A 12,731-nucleotide genomic window follows, 5' to 3' on the forward strand; every position below is an offset into this window, starting at 1 on the left:
CCCAAAAGGGGGGACAGAAGAATGGGATTCAATTTATCTTTTTGGGAATCATTCTTTGACTTGGAGACCATCAACAAGGGGTTTGACCTACCACCACATTTGGCGCCCGGAACAGGTGAATCTGGACCCTCTGGAACTGTAAGTGAGATGTTTCATTGGAAATTACCTCTGGAGATCCTTGGCTGGTTATTATGGATACTCACGCTCACTATGCCATCTGTTATTAAATATATCAGTTTGGCATTACTCAAGTGCATTACTCTGCTTGGATATAAACCACTTGGTTTGATACTAGTAAATATCATTGTCGTTGGATGGTTGCTGCTTACAATTCAATCAAATATTTCTACTCCAATATTTGCATTGCCTGAATGGTCTCCATTAGTCATAGTTTGTGGAATTTCCGTGTTGGCTAATATGATTACCATATGCATAGTCATTGGCTGGTGGTTAGGAAATAGACAATGTGGAAATTGTAACGTGATGACCAGTATGGACAATAAAAAAATTTTTCCTTCAAAAATTCAGACTAAGATACAAGCTGATAAATCTAACACTGGCAGTAAAAGTATAGGTATTTTTGCCGGTAAAAAATCAACTCGGACACGTAATTTAGATACTCATAATCCAAATCAAGATCTTGACACTGATGATCAGCCTCCAGTGATAAGTCCACAAGAGAGTCCTGATTCTGTTCACAGTATGGATTCACATGTTAGTGCCAACTCAGATAATGAACCACATTCTAGTATTCCACACCTCAGGCATCAGAGTCCTGTGCAAGGTACTTCTGCTAATCCGGCCTCAACTCCATTTCAAACAGTATATGTTTCAAATTATGAACCTCTCGAAATGGAGGATGTGGAACGGTTTAAGAAAGCATGTAAAGAATATGGGGCTACCTCTCCATATTGTCAGGAGGTACTAAGCATGTGGTGTCGAAAATCAATTTGGACTCTGCATGACTTTAAAAAACTTGCTGAAATATGCCTGCCATCTAAACAGCGAACTGAATGGGAAATGTTATATGCAGAGGGTGTGAAATCCAAACTATATAGTCCAGATGGAACCAAAAAACGAGTGGCAGGGGTTAATCTCTCATATGAATTATTAATGGGAGAAAATCAATATTCAGATATACAGACACAAGCAGCTTTACCAAAGGAAATCTCAAAAATAATTAAAGACATTGCATTATCTGCATGGGAAAGAATTGATACTAACAGTACTGGTGAGGGAACCTTTTTAAGAATCATCCAAGGTCCCCAAGAGCCTTATGTAGAATTTGTGGCTAAACTCAAAGATGCTTTAAAAATACAAGTTAAAAATGAAGAGGTGAGGGGCCAGAGAGATAGCATGGAGGTAAGGCGTTTGCCTTTCATGCAGGAGGTCATCGGTTCGAATCCCGGCGCCCCATATGGTCCCCTGTGCCTGCCAGGAGCAATTTCTGAGCCTGGAGTCAGGAATAACCCCTGAGCACTGCCAGGTGTGACCCAAAAACAAAAAAAAAAATGAAGAGGTGAGGAAATTTCTAGAAAAATGTTTGGCTTATCATAATGCTAATTCAGCTTGCAAATTGGTATTGGCTCCGTTGCAGGAAAAAGCTGATTTAAATGAATTTTTATATGCATGTAGGAATGTTTATGATATACCCCATTCATTAGCAAATTCAGATCAGGTGCAAACCTTTGCAATTACTAAAGGAAATATACCTCTTTATCAAAGGGGACAAAAACTTGTCCGAAAACCAGGTCTCTGCCCAAAATGTAATAAGGGTTACCACTGGGCGAAGGACTGTAGATCTGGAAATCCCCCTAATAATAACATAGGAAGAGGTTTTAATACAAACCCTAGAAGACAATTTTCCTGTTACCATTGTGGAAAACAAGGGCATATTAAGAGGAATTGCCGTCTTTTGTTAAATTCAGTTCCTCCAGGATCTACAATTAAAAAACAGGGAAACGCCTACAGGGCCAATCCCCAGGCCCTTACAAATCAGGGGCAAAGTCATCAAACCATAATTCTCCCCAGCCCAGCCCAAGAAGATTAATCTCAATTAATGAATTAACACATGCCACTGTGGGCAGTGCTGGGCTTGATATAACTTGCCCAGTGGACATTACAATTTACCCAGGAGAATGCCCTTATATGTTACACACAGGCATAGTGGGACCACCACCCCCAGATACAATGGGTTTGATTCTGGGCAGAAGTTCCCTTAATGTAAAAGGTATATCAGTAACCACAGGTGTTATTGATTCAGATTCAAAGGGAGAAATTATTGTAGTTATCAATGTGCCAGTTACTTGGACTTTCAAAAAAGGGGAGACAATTGCCCAAATAGTAATAATACCTTATGTTAAATTTGGGACTTCAGATAAGAACTGGAGGTTTTGGAAGCACAGATCCAGGGGCTGCCAAAAACCCATTAGTGGCTCTGATTACTAAATGTAAAGATGAAAATCCAATGATTAAACTTCATATAGAAGGGCAAGTCTTTAATGGCATGATAGACACAGGTGCTCAGGTCACTGTAATTTCTGATAAAGAATGGCCAAAAAATTGGTCTCTGCAAGAAATTCCATATTCGTTAAAAGGAATAGGAGGCCTGAGTTCTTGCTTGTTAAGCACAAGAACCATGGTATTTTATGGCCCAGAAAATCAAAAGGCTATAATCAGACCTCATGTGGGCCCATTCTCACCATCCCTATGGGGCCGTGATTTGCATAAACAATGGAAGGCAGAATTCCATATTCCATTAGCTCAAGGTAAGCCTGAACCTTCTCCTGAATTAAAAACCCAAAATTTTTGGTAGGGGCCACTGCCAGAGAAACCCCAGCACCAATAAAAATAAAATGGAAATCTGATGAACCAATTTGGATAGGCCAGTGGCCCCTTAAAACTGATAAATTAAAGGTGCTGACAGAATTAGTGGAAGAACAGTTAAAATTAGGACATATTGAACCTTCGTTTTCTCAATGAAATTCACCTGTATTTACCATAAAAAAGAAATCTGGTAAATGGAGATTGTTAATGGATCTGAGAGCTGTGAATTTATCTATGGTACCTATGGGAAAATTACAGACAGGTTTACCATCACCTGTAGTAATCCCTAAGGAATGGCCACTAATTATAATTGACTTAAAGGATTGCTTCTATCATATTCCTATTCACCCAGATGATAAACACCGTTTTGCATTCTCAGTTCCTTCTATTAATAATACTCACCCTTGCAGGCATTTTCAATGGACTGTTCTCCCTCAGGGCATGCTAAATTCACCAACTATGTGTCAATATTTTGTGGACAAAATTTTGAGCCCTGCTCGTGAAAAATTTCCCCAAGCTATAATTTATCATTACACCAATGATATTTTAATTACAATGAATAATAAAACAGATTTACAGAAATTATATGCTTATGTGATTAATTGTTTGCAAATGGCAGGACTGAAAATAGCTTTAGAAAAAATAAGACCATGCCACCGTATCAATACTTGGGCTTTATTTTGGACAGAACATCAATACGTCCACAAAAAATTTCCATAAAAAAAGAGAACCTTAAAACGCTTAATGACTTTCAGAAACTTTTGGGTGATGTAAATTGGCTCTGCCCAGCACTAGGAATCTCAAATGCAGAGCTGTTTAATCTGTTTAAAACTTTGGAAGGTAATCCTGCATTAGATAGTCCCAGAAATTTAACACAAGCTGCTAAAAATGAATTGGACATTTTCTTGAACAGACTGCAAAAATCATTTCTCTTAAGATTTATCCCTGGAGAGAAGGTATTTTTATTAATTTTCCCTACAAAAGAAACACCTACTGCGGCTTTAATGCAACAGGCTGGTCCTTTGGAATGGGTGTATTTACATAACAAACAGCCTCAGTCTGTGATATCTTACCTGCAACTAATCTCAGAATTGATTATCAAAGCAAGACGCAGATCAATATCTTTGTTAGGTTTTGATCCAGATATAATAGTATTGCCAATACCAAAAAAGGAAATTGAGTTAATATTGCCTCTTAATGAATCTCTACAAAGGGCTCTCTCAGATTTTACAGGAGAGATTTCTTCTCATTATCCAAAAGGAAAGACCTGGGACTTTTTGAAAAAGACTCAGTTTGTTATCTCTTCAATTGTGAGGGATTCTCCTATTCCCAATGCAGAAGTTTTTTATGTAGATGGATCAAGCGGGGGACGGGGCGGAATAACCAGAGAAAATATGAATATAACAATAGAAACCAAATATAAGTCTGCACAGAAAGTTGAATTAGCAACATTAATTTATCTATTAGAAAATGTATCTGAAGCCATGAATGTCGTTTCTGATTCTTTATATGTTGTAAATTTATGCCCGGTAATAGCCACTGCCTCCCTCAATTCTCATAGTCCTATTATACAGAATTTATTAAAAAAGTTACAACACATTATTCAAAAAAGAACTGAACCTATCTTCATCACACATATTAGAGCTCATTCAGGCCTTCCAGGGCCAATGGCTCAAGGAAATAAAACTGCTGATTTGTTGGCAATGCCTATATTTAAATCACCTGTAGAGGAGCATTCAGCCTTACACACAAATGCTCGTCGTTTACATGTAAATTATCAAATTCCATGGAGGCAAGCGAGAGAAATTATAAAAAGATGTAACATATGTGCCCCGCTAGCACAAAAGACTCATATAGCAGGAGCAAATCCAAGAGGCTTGCAGTCTAACGAATTGTGGCAAATGGATGTAACTCAAACAGACTTATTTCCCAAAAAACCATACCTTCATGTGGTAGTGGATACATATTCTCGATTTATTTGGGCAATTCCTATGTCTTCACAAAAATCTAAGGCAGTTTGCAGTTTTCTTTTACAATGTTTTTCTGTTATGGGTATTCCGTATTCTATTAAGACTGATAATGGACCCTCTTATATAAGTAAAACTTTTGAATTTTTTTGTAATGAATGGCAGATAAAACATCTTAATGGAATTCCCCACAATTGTCAAGGACAGGCAATTGTGGAAAGAGCCCATAGAACTCTGAAAACTCAATTGCAAAAGAATAGAAAAAGAGGTTTAATGCCAACGGAACTTATCTTTGACTCTCATTACACTAAATTATCTAAATTTACCTCAGGGAGAGAGCTATACAGCAGGGGAAAAACATTTTAAAGAAGATAATCAGAGACAAGAAACAACAAATATTCCAATTTGGATAAAAGAGGATAAAAAATGGATTGCTGGTTATCTCCTCTTGAGAGGGAGGGGTTATGCTTATGTATCTACAAATGACAACCCTCCTAAGAAATTTTGGGTCCCCTTGCGTCTCGTTAAGAATCGGACTGGCACTGATGATCAAGGTCAGACTATAGACTCCTCCCCACATCAAGTACAGAGTGCTCAAGATATTGACAGTTGTGGTGCTGCTGAGGTGACTGGGAAAGTAAGTGAGGGATTAACTTTCATACCTCATATTCTCAGTGAATCTGACAAAAGTGAAAAATCCTTACAGTCTGGACTACAAACAGAAAAACAGAAACCTGTTTTTACTGGATTACAAAATTTGGGTAACTCATGTTACATGAATTCAATATTGCAATGCTTGTATAATATTACAGACTTGACTCAGTATTTTTACGAAGATCATTATAAAAAGATATTAACAGAGAAAATCCAAAGGGACATAAAGGTAAATTAGCAGATGAATTTGGTCATCTTATCAAAATTATGGGAAATGGATGCCATAATTATTTCAATCCTGAAAGCTTCAAAGCAACAATAAGTTTACTCAATGACCAATTTGCTGGACACAACCAACAGGATCCTCACGAATTATTAATGTTTCTTATAGAAGGACTACATCAAGATTTGCTTAAAAATTCAATAACAGATGAAACTGTATACTTTATAGATAATGATAAATATGAACAATTTAGAGCTTGCAAATCTATTATCTATGATACCTTTCAAGGACAGTTTAAATCTATACTACAGTGTCTTACATGTTATCAAAAGTCTGAGGTTTATGAAACATTTGTTCAATTGTCCCTGGCTGTCAAGTCTGCAGATAAATGTACTTTACAGGAATGCCTTGTTGAATTTTTTAAAGAAGAAGATTTGAGAGATAACAATAGAATTCACTGTTATAATTGCAACACTAAAAGGAATTTTTCAAAGAAAACATATTTATGGAAAATACCTCCCGTATTGATAATTCATTTGAAACGTTTTGCTTTTGATGGAAAACAGATTAAAAAATTATATACTTATGTGGATTTCCCTTTGGAAGACCTCAATTTAGCAGAATTCACTCAAGGAGATAATAACAAGATTGAAAAATATAATTTATCATCAGTATCAAATCATTTTGGTCAACTTCATTATGGACATTGTACTTCATATTGTAAAATTGCCACAGAACAATATTGGATCAATTTTGATGATAAGAAGATCAAGAAAATCCCTATTGTATCGGTAAAATCTACAGCAGCATATATCTTGTTTTATATTTCTCAGAGATCTACTATGAATACTTAATGATCATTTCCTTTATTTGTCGATTATCATTGATGTTTTAATGGTCATTTTTTAGATATGATTCCTTAATAGGAATGAATACGATGAATCCCCATTGTGGTTGTTTGTATGATGTATTTATGCCTTAATTTCAGTATTGTTTTAGGTCACTATTAGAAGATTTTGCAATATATTGATGTTACTTAAGACCTATATGAAAGAAAGATTCTTAATCATGTTAATGTTGCTTTATGATTGTGTATCGATATATATTCATTTGGCAACTTTTGACTTTTCATTGTAACATCAGTGTTTTATTGCTCTAAACATAGATTTTGAGATGGAGGTATAATCATAGTTTTGATATAACCATAATTTTGGGTAGACTCTGTTCACAGTGCTCATTATTGATGACTGATTATAATATATTTATTGTTTCATATTTGCATTATGGAATTTTATGGTCATGTTGTACATGAAATTCTTGATCGTCTAGATTTACTCGACTTTGATTTAAAAAGTTTTTTTTTCGTTACTATAATTTTTTGTTATTGTGAAATATTCATTTAAACAGTTTTTTCATTATTGTATTTTCAAAGTGTTTTTTCTTTTTCTTTTTTTTGATTCAGTTCAAATTTTTTCTTTGGCTTTATTTTGATTCCTGTCTAATAGATATTTCTGGCATTATAAATGAGTGTTATTCCCATAATTTTGTATAGTATGTATTTTCATGTTTATCAGTTTTATAATTTTTGTTTATGGTTTTCTTTTCCTGAAACTTTATGCCTTAATTTATTATTTCTCACAATTCATCTTTTTTTCCTAGTTCTTAACGTTTTATTTGTAGGAATCTCATCACAATTGCAAGCCCCTGATATCGAACTGAGGAATACATCATTAACTGTTCCAGTGCTGTGTTCTATATCAAGTTACAACTCGTCTTTCCTGATTCGTCAAATGTCTTTGATTGGACTTTTAGGAGTTCTATACTCCTTATTTTTTGAGAGTAACTTTGAACCTGGTAAAATTTTTTTTAACTTATATATTTGTATTTTTTATGACTAAAATCTTTTAAAGTATATTTAACTTATGATTAGTGTAATTAAATGTTTTTAATTAATTGAAATTAATGTTTTTAATTTTATAGTATTTAATATTTCATTAAAGTTTTGTAATTGTAATTAAGTAGTGTTGTATTGTATTGTATATTATTATTGTATTGTATTGTATATTATTATTGTTTGCTTACAAAAAAGGGGGAATTGTTGTGTGATTGTTGTAATAATGTTTTTGCCTGTCATCCCACCTGGATCTTCCAGGTGGGGGTGATTAAGGAAACAAATAAATAGCTTGTTGGGAAGGCATAGGGAGCTCTTTTGCCAGAACTGACTGCTGGTTCGGTTTGCTTTTTGGAGCTGGCTGCAACTGACAAAAGACTTTCTTTGCTGAACCTTTGGCCCCCTAATCTTTTGCATTCGTTGGTTATTCACGTCGGATATTATTATCAAAGTCTCCCCCAAAAGGGGGGACAGAAGAATGGGATTTAATTTATCTTTTTGGGAATCATTCTTTGACTTGGAGACCATCAACAAGGGGTTTGACCTACCACCACATCAGGTACCACCAATGGTGGGAGTAGAATCAGATACCACCCTAGGGTGGGGGCAGAATGCCAGATCACACCCTAGGGTAGGGCACAATCACCAATCAGGGTAGGGTCAGTAACATAATAATCTCATAAAATGTTTACAGACACAACACATGTCCTTTAAAAAAGTAAATTGAATTTAAATGTATCTATAAATGATGAAATCACATTAAACATAAAATATTCCTCAGACAATATAATGGTTTTGTTTCCTTGCATACAGAAGAGGGTTGAGTTGTATCTCTGCCTCCATATGCTTCACTAAGAACTGCCCAAAGCTACCTCTAAGTTTCAAGGCAGAAGTAGCCCCTAAGCACCACAGGGTCTGACCATAAAACAAACATGAAAGAAAGAAAAAAATAATAAAGTAAACATAGAATTAAGGAAAGAGGAAAGAAAGGATGGGAGGAAGTAAGGAAGCAAAGAAGGAAGAAAAGAAGAAAGGAAGAAATTTTTCTCCTTTAAAATTTTTTTAATTTAAACACCATGGATTCAAGGTTGTTCATACTATAATTTTTCCCATAGATAAAGTTGTTCACAATTGAGTTACAGTCAAAAAATGTATAGCGACCTTCACTAGTGCGTGTTTCATAACAACAAAGTCAACAATTTCTCTCTCACCCTCCCTGATGTCCTACTCTCTCCCATGCATCCTCCCTCACCTGTCTCTCCTGCAGGCATTTTACTTCACTTCTGCCATGCATGTTGGGTGCCAGATGTCACGGGCCACTAGGGGCTGGGCAGGAGCAGCTAGACACAGAAACATCAGTGTGTTTTCTAGGAGAGTGGGCACTGGATTTGGCAAATTGTGACTAGACCACACACCAGGAGAGAAGTTTGGATCTAGCCTGTTTATTCACTCAAAGAGCAGAGTTTTTATACATTTACTTTAGCAAGTCATTCTGAGTTAGCAAGGAAGAAGGGGTGATCAATAGTTTATATAGCAGGAAAACATGTGGTTTCTGTGAGGTATAGATGAACATTAAAATGTTCTATAGATTCATTGACACCCTCATTAATACAATGATTACAATACTTATTGATCTTTACCAGAGACATTATTTATTTTTGGTCTAGGATTTAACAATACCCTAATTTCCCAAAGTCTCCTAAATTTATTGAATCAGCTTTGTGGCTTGAATTCCCAGTTCCTCCTTTCCAGGAGGTCTTTTGTGTGGCTGTTTATTATATGCCTAATATTTTTTTTAAAAGATTATATTTAAAACCAAGTGCACATGGCTCAGGGATGGGTGCTTTGATTCTTCATTTTCACATTCTTATCTCCTATAGCATTCCTATACTGATTAGGAAGGCCCGAAATAACTAGGATTCACCATATTTACTTGGTAACTAGGAAACAGTTGTGATTTATAGAAATCTTGGTGGTCTTTAGAAGAACTCAAAGAGATGTCCTTAGCATGCTAGTAAATGATGTCTCAAACAAGAGAGGCCTGATCCTTTATCAATGTTAATATATCAATTAATATATCGATATAACAATATCAGTATATGCTGCAACCTTTATCAATATCCCCTAAGCAACTCATGGCAATTGTGGGTACAGGCTTTTTGAGCCCAGTGTCCTCCCTTAGCCATGGGCTCTAAGCTAGGTTTCCTTATACAGAATTAGGGACATATCTCACTTCACTTCACTTTAATTCACTTCTCTCTCTCTTTATCTCTGTCTCTCTTTTTTCTCATGGAAAGCTTCTTACCAAGAATTCTCATCTTTAAAGTAGAGGCTAAAGTGTTATTTCTTCATAATCCTTCTACTACATTACAGTGAAGCTGCATGTGACACTCTCTCAGCAGGTGGAGGCACCAGGAGGAGCAGCTGTGGCTGCCCAGCTTCACACAGCTCATCCCTGGGGTTTATGTCATGGCCTGTATCACTGTGGGAGGCGTATTATCATACTGTAGACAGTAATAAGTGGCTGCATCTTCAGACTGGTGAGAGTGTAATCTCTGTTAGATCCACTGCCACTAAATCGGGAAGGGACCCCAGATTGCAAGCTTGATGTATAATAGATCAGAAGCCTGGGAGCTTCCCCTGGTTTCTGCTGATACCAGGCTAAGTACTTTCTAATATCCTGACTGGCCTTGCAGGTGATGGCGACTTTCTCTCCCAGAGATGCAGACATGGATGGAGGAGACTGGGTCATCTGGATGTCACCCCTGGCACCTGAGAGAGTAAATAGAAACATTCATTAGCATCATTCAGCACACTTCAGTTCCTTCTCTGAAGCCCAGGGAGCACTAAGCTCAGTGAGTCCTGGTTTCCCTTCTCACCTGGAAGCCAGAGCATCAGAAAGCTGAGGAGCTGCACTGGTGCCCTCATGTCCTCTGTGTGTCCTTACTGGGACTGAGCCTGTACAGGGAGAACCAGTGTTCTTGAGTGTCCTGCACAGGGAGCTGTGAGACTTGCAAATGAGAGGGGGCTGGGCCTACTGGACAGACAGAGGGTACAGGGTTTGCTGGGGAACAGCACAGCAGAGGGATGTTGAGAGTTCAGGATTTTCTGGGGAAACAGAAGTTTGTCCCCAGAGAACATGCTCATCCCAGGGGACACAAGTGTGCACCAGTGTAGGTACTCAAGGGAATTTGGCTTCTGGTGGCTCAGTGAGTCAGGACACTGCTTCCTGTTTCCTCTGCCCAGAGAAAGACACATTAAGACACTATGTTAATAGTCTACAGAGAGCTATGATTTCTCACCTCTGCATTTTTAAGGAAAATTAGGTTTTATATATGAATATGATATAATATCCTATATGAATGTGATATCCCAATGTTATATTTATCTACATTTTTAAGTCAAAATGTTGTCTTCCAATATTTTATTGATTTTTGTAGGCTCTCAGACCTGATTATCACTCTGAACAACACTCATCCATCTGGGCTATCCTCAGTGCAGGAGCCCATGGAGGCAAAGCAGTTGTGGTGCTGCAGTGCCATGGACAGCCAAGCCCTATCTACAGGTGCTCTGGGCCATGACATTCCTGGACTCTGACTTTTCCGAGCACAGACAATGCTAAACTATTAACTATCTAACTGATCCCTGAAATGTGTCAGGTGAGAAATTGCCATTTACACCAGACAGAGGTCCGGACAGACAATAGAACAGTGCAAAGAGGCAGCTTTGCCCAATGGCTACCTGGTTCGATATCTGATACACATCTGGTACCCTGAGCACTTCAAAATCTTTACTCAGAACTAGAAATAGGTTGTTAGCCTCACTGGGTATGGCACAGTAACCCCCAATCAAAACCAAATAGAAAGCAGCACTGTATTGAGGGGAAAGCATCATAAAAAGTATAGATAATGATTCATAAATTAGAGAGAAAATAGAGTATGTGACATTTCTATCCATGTCTCCTTGAAGCCTGTATTCTCCTTCACTCTGAGATTCTCTTCCTCTTCTTCTGCCTCATCCCTAATGTTAGATTCCTCCACATCTACAGAGGCTTGTTCCCTTTTCAGCTCTGTCATTACACTGACTGAAAAGATCCTTGGTCTTCTTGAACTCTCTTTATGATTTCCTTCTCTTCCCTGACCTGACATATCCAATGTGTACACATGGGATAAGGAGACAGCCCATGGAGACCAGTTGCTCATGGAAAAAACTGTGTGCATTAACTTGTGCATTCCTCAGTCAGTCATCTCTTGCTATTTTGAAGAGATTAAACCTCTCAGAGAACAGATGAAGGACAAGGTGTCTCAGGAGAATGGGTTGTTGAGATTTCAGGAAAGGACATGAGAACAACCTTAAACTGATTATATTCATAAATAGTAGAAGACGCCTCTATGGGGTTTAGAATGCCCCTGTGAATGTTGGAGTTAGTGTGGGGTGAAGATTGTGCTCATACAGAAGTATAGTTTGGGCAGAAGCAAACCAGTGATAGTTTTGCAGTAATGTTCTATGAAAATAGGCTCTTTAGCCCCTGAGCTTTGTCTAAAATCTCAGGTTCTTGCCTCAATAGACCAACTAGTCTGATCAACTGGTATAATAATGGCCTCCTTGTTCTCCCACCAAAGAATATTTTTTGTTTTTGAATAATCAAATTCATTTTACAAGAGTGTCACAAATCAAACCCACAACCTGAGACATGATGAACATATTTTCCAGTGGCTTCTAGAATATTTTCAATGATGAGAACATTTTTCTTGAGTGTAACTAGTCCCACATATGACCATATGGATACTTCAAGTATTACCTTAGATTGATAAGCAGATTTTGTTAATTTAATTTGAAAAATTTTGTTAATCTTTTTACTATATTTGACTAATTAGAAAACTTGTCACATCATCAGGGCAATAGGCTCCAATACTTACTGATTCTCTTCAAAGCTTGTTTTGATGTCAATGTGGTTGACATTGCAATATATATGTATATATATTTAATTCACAGTTTTCTGTCACTATTCGACAGTTATGACAACTCCCTCTAGATACTCTAAGAGAAATTGGGTATCAGAACTCACAATGCTAATTTGGAAAAAGAATGTAGAGACTAATCTCAAATATAGGCTTGTGTTCATTTGTCCTCTAAGTCTTGCTAGTGAAATTGTGCTGCTGATCAAGTG

At 37.0% G+C, this 12,731-nt stretch overlaps 1 pseudogene; it reads right to left on the reverse strand.

Moving 5' to 3' along the window:
* Positions 1-10,023: 10,023 nt before the first annotated feature.
* On the reverse strand, positions 10,024-10,495 carry LOC126024196 (immunoglobulin kappa variable 1D-33-like; annotated as a pseudogene).
* Between the last annotated feature and the right edge of the window lie 2,236 nt (positions 10,496-12,731).

Source organism: Suncus etruscus, chromosome 12 (genome assembly GCF_024139225.1).
Source record: "Suncus etruscus isolate mSunEtr1 chromosome 12, mSunEtr1.pri.cur, whole genome shotgun sequence".
NCBI lineage: Eukaryota > Metazoa > Chordata > Mammalia > Eulipotyphla > Soricidae > Suncus > Suncus etruscus.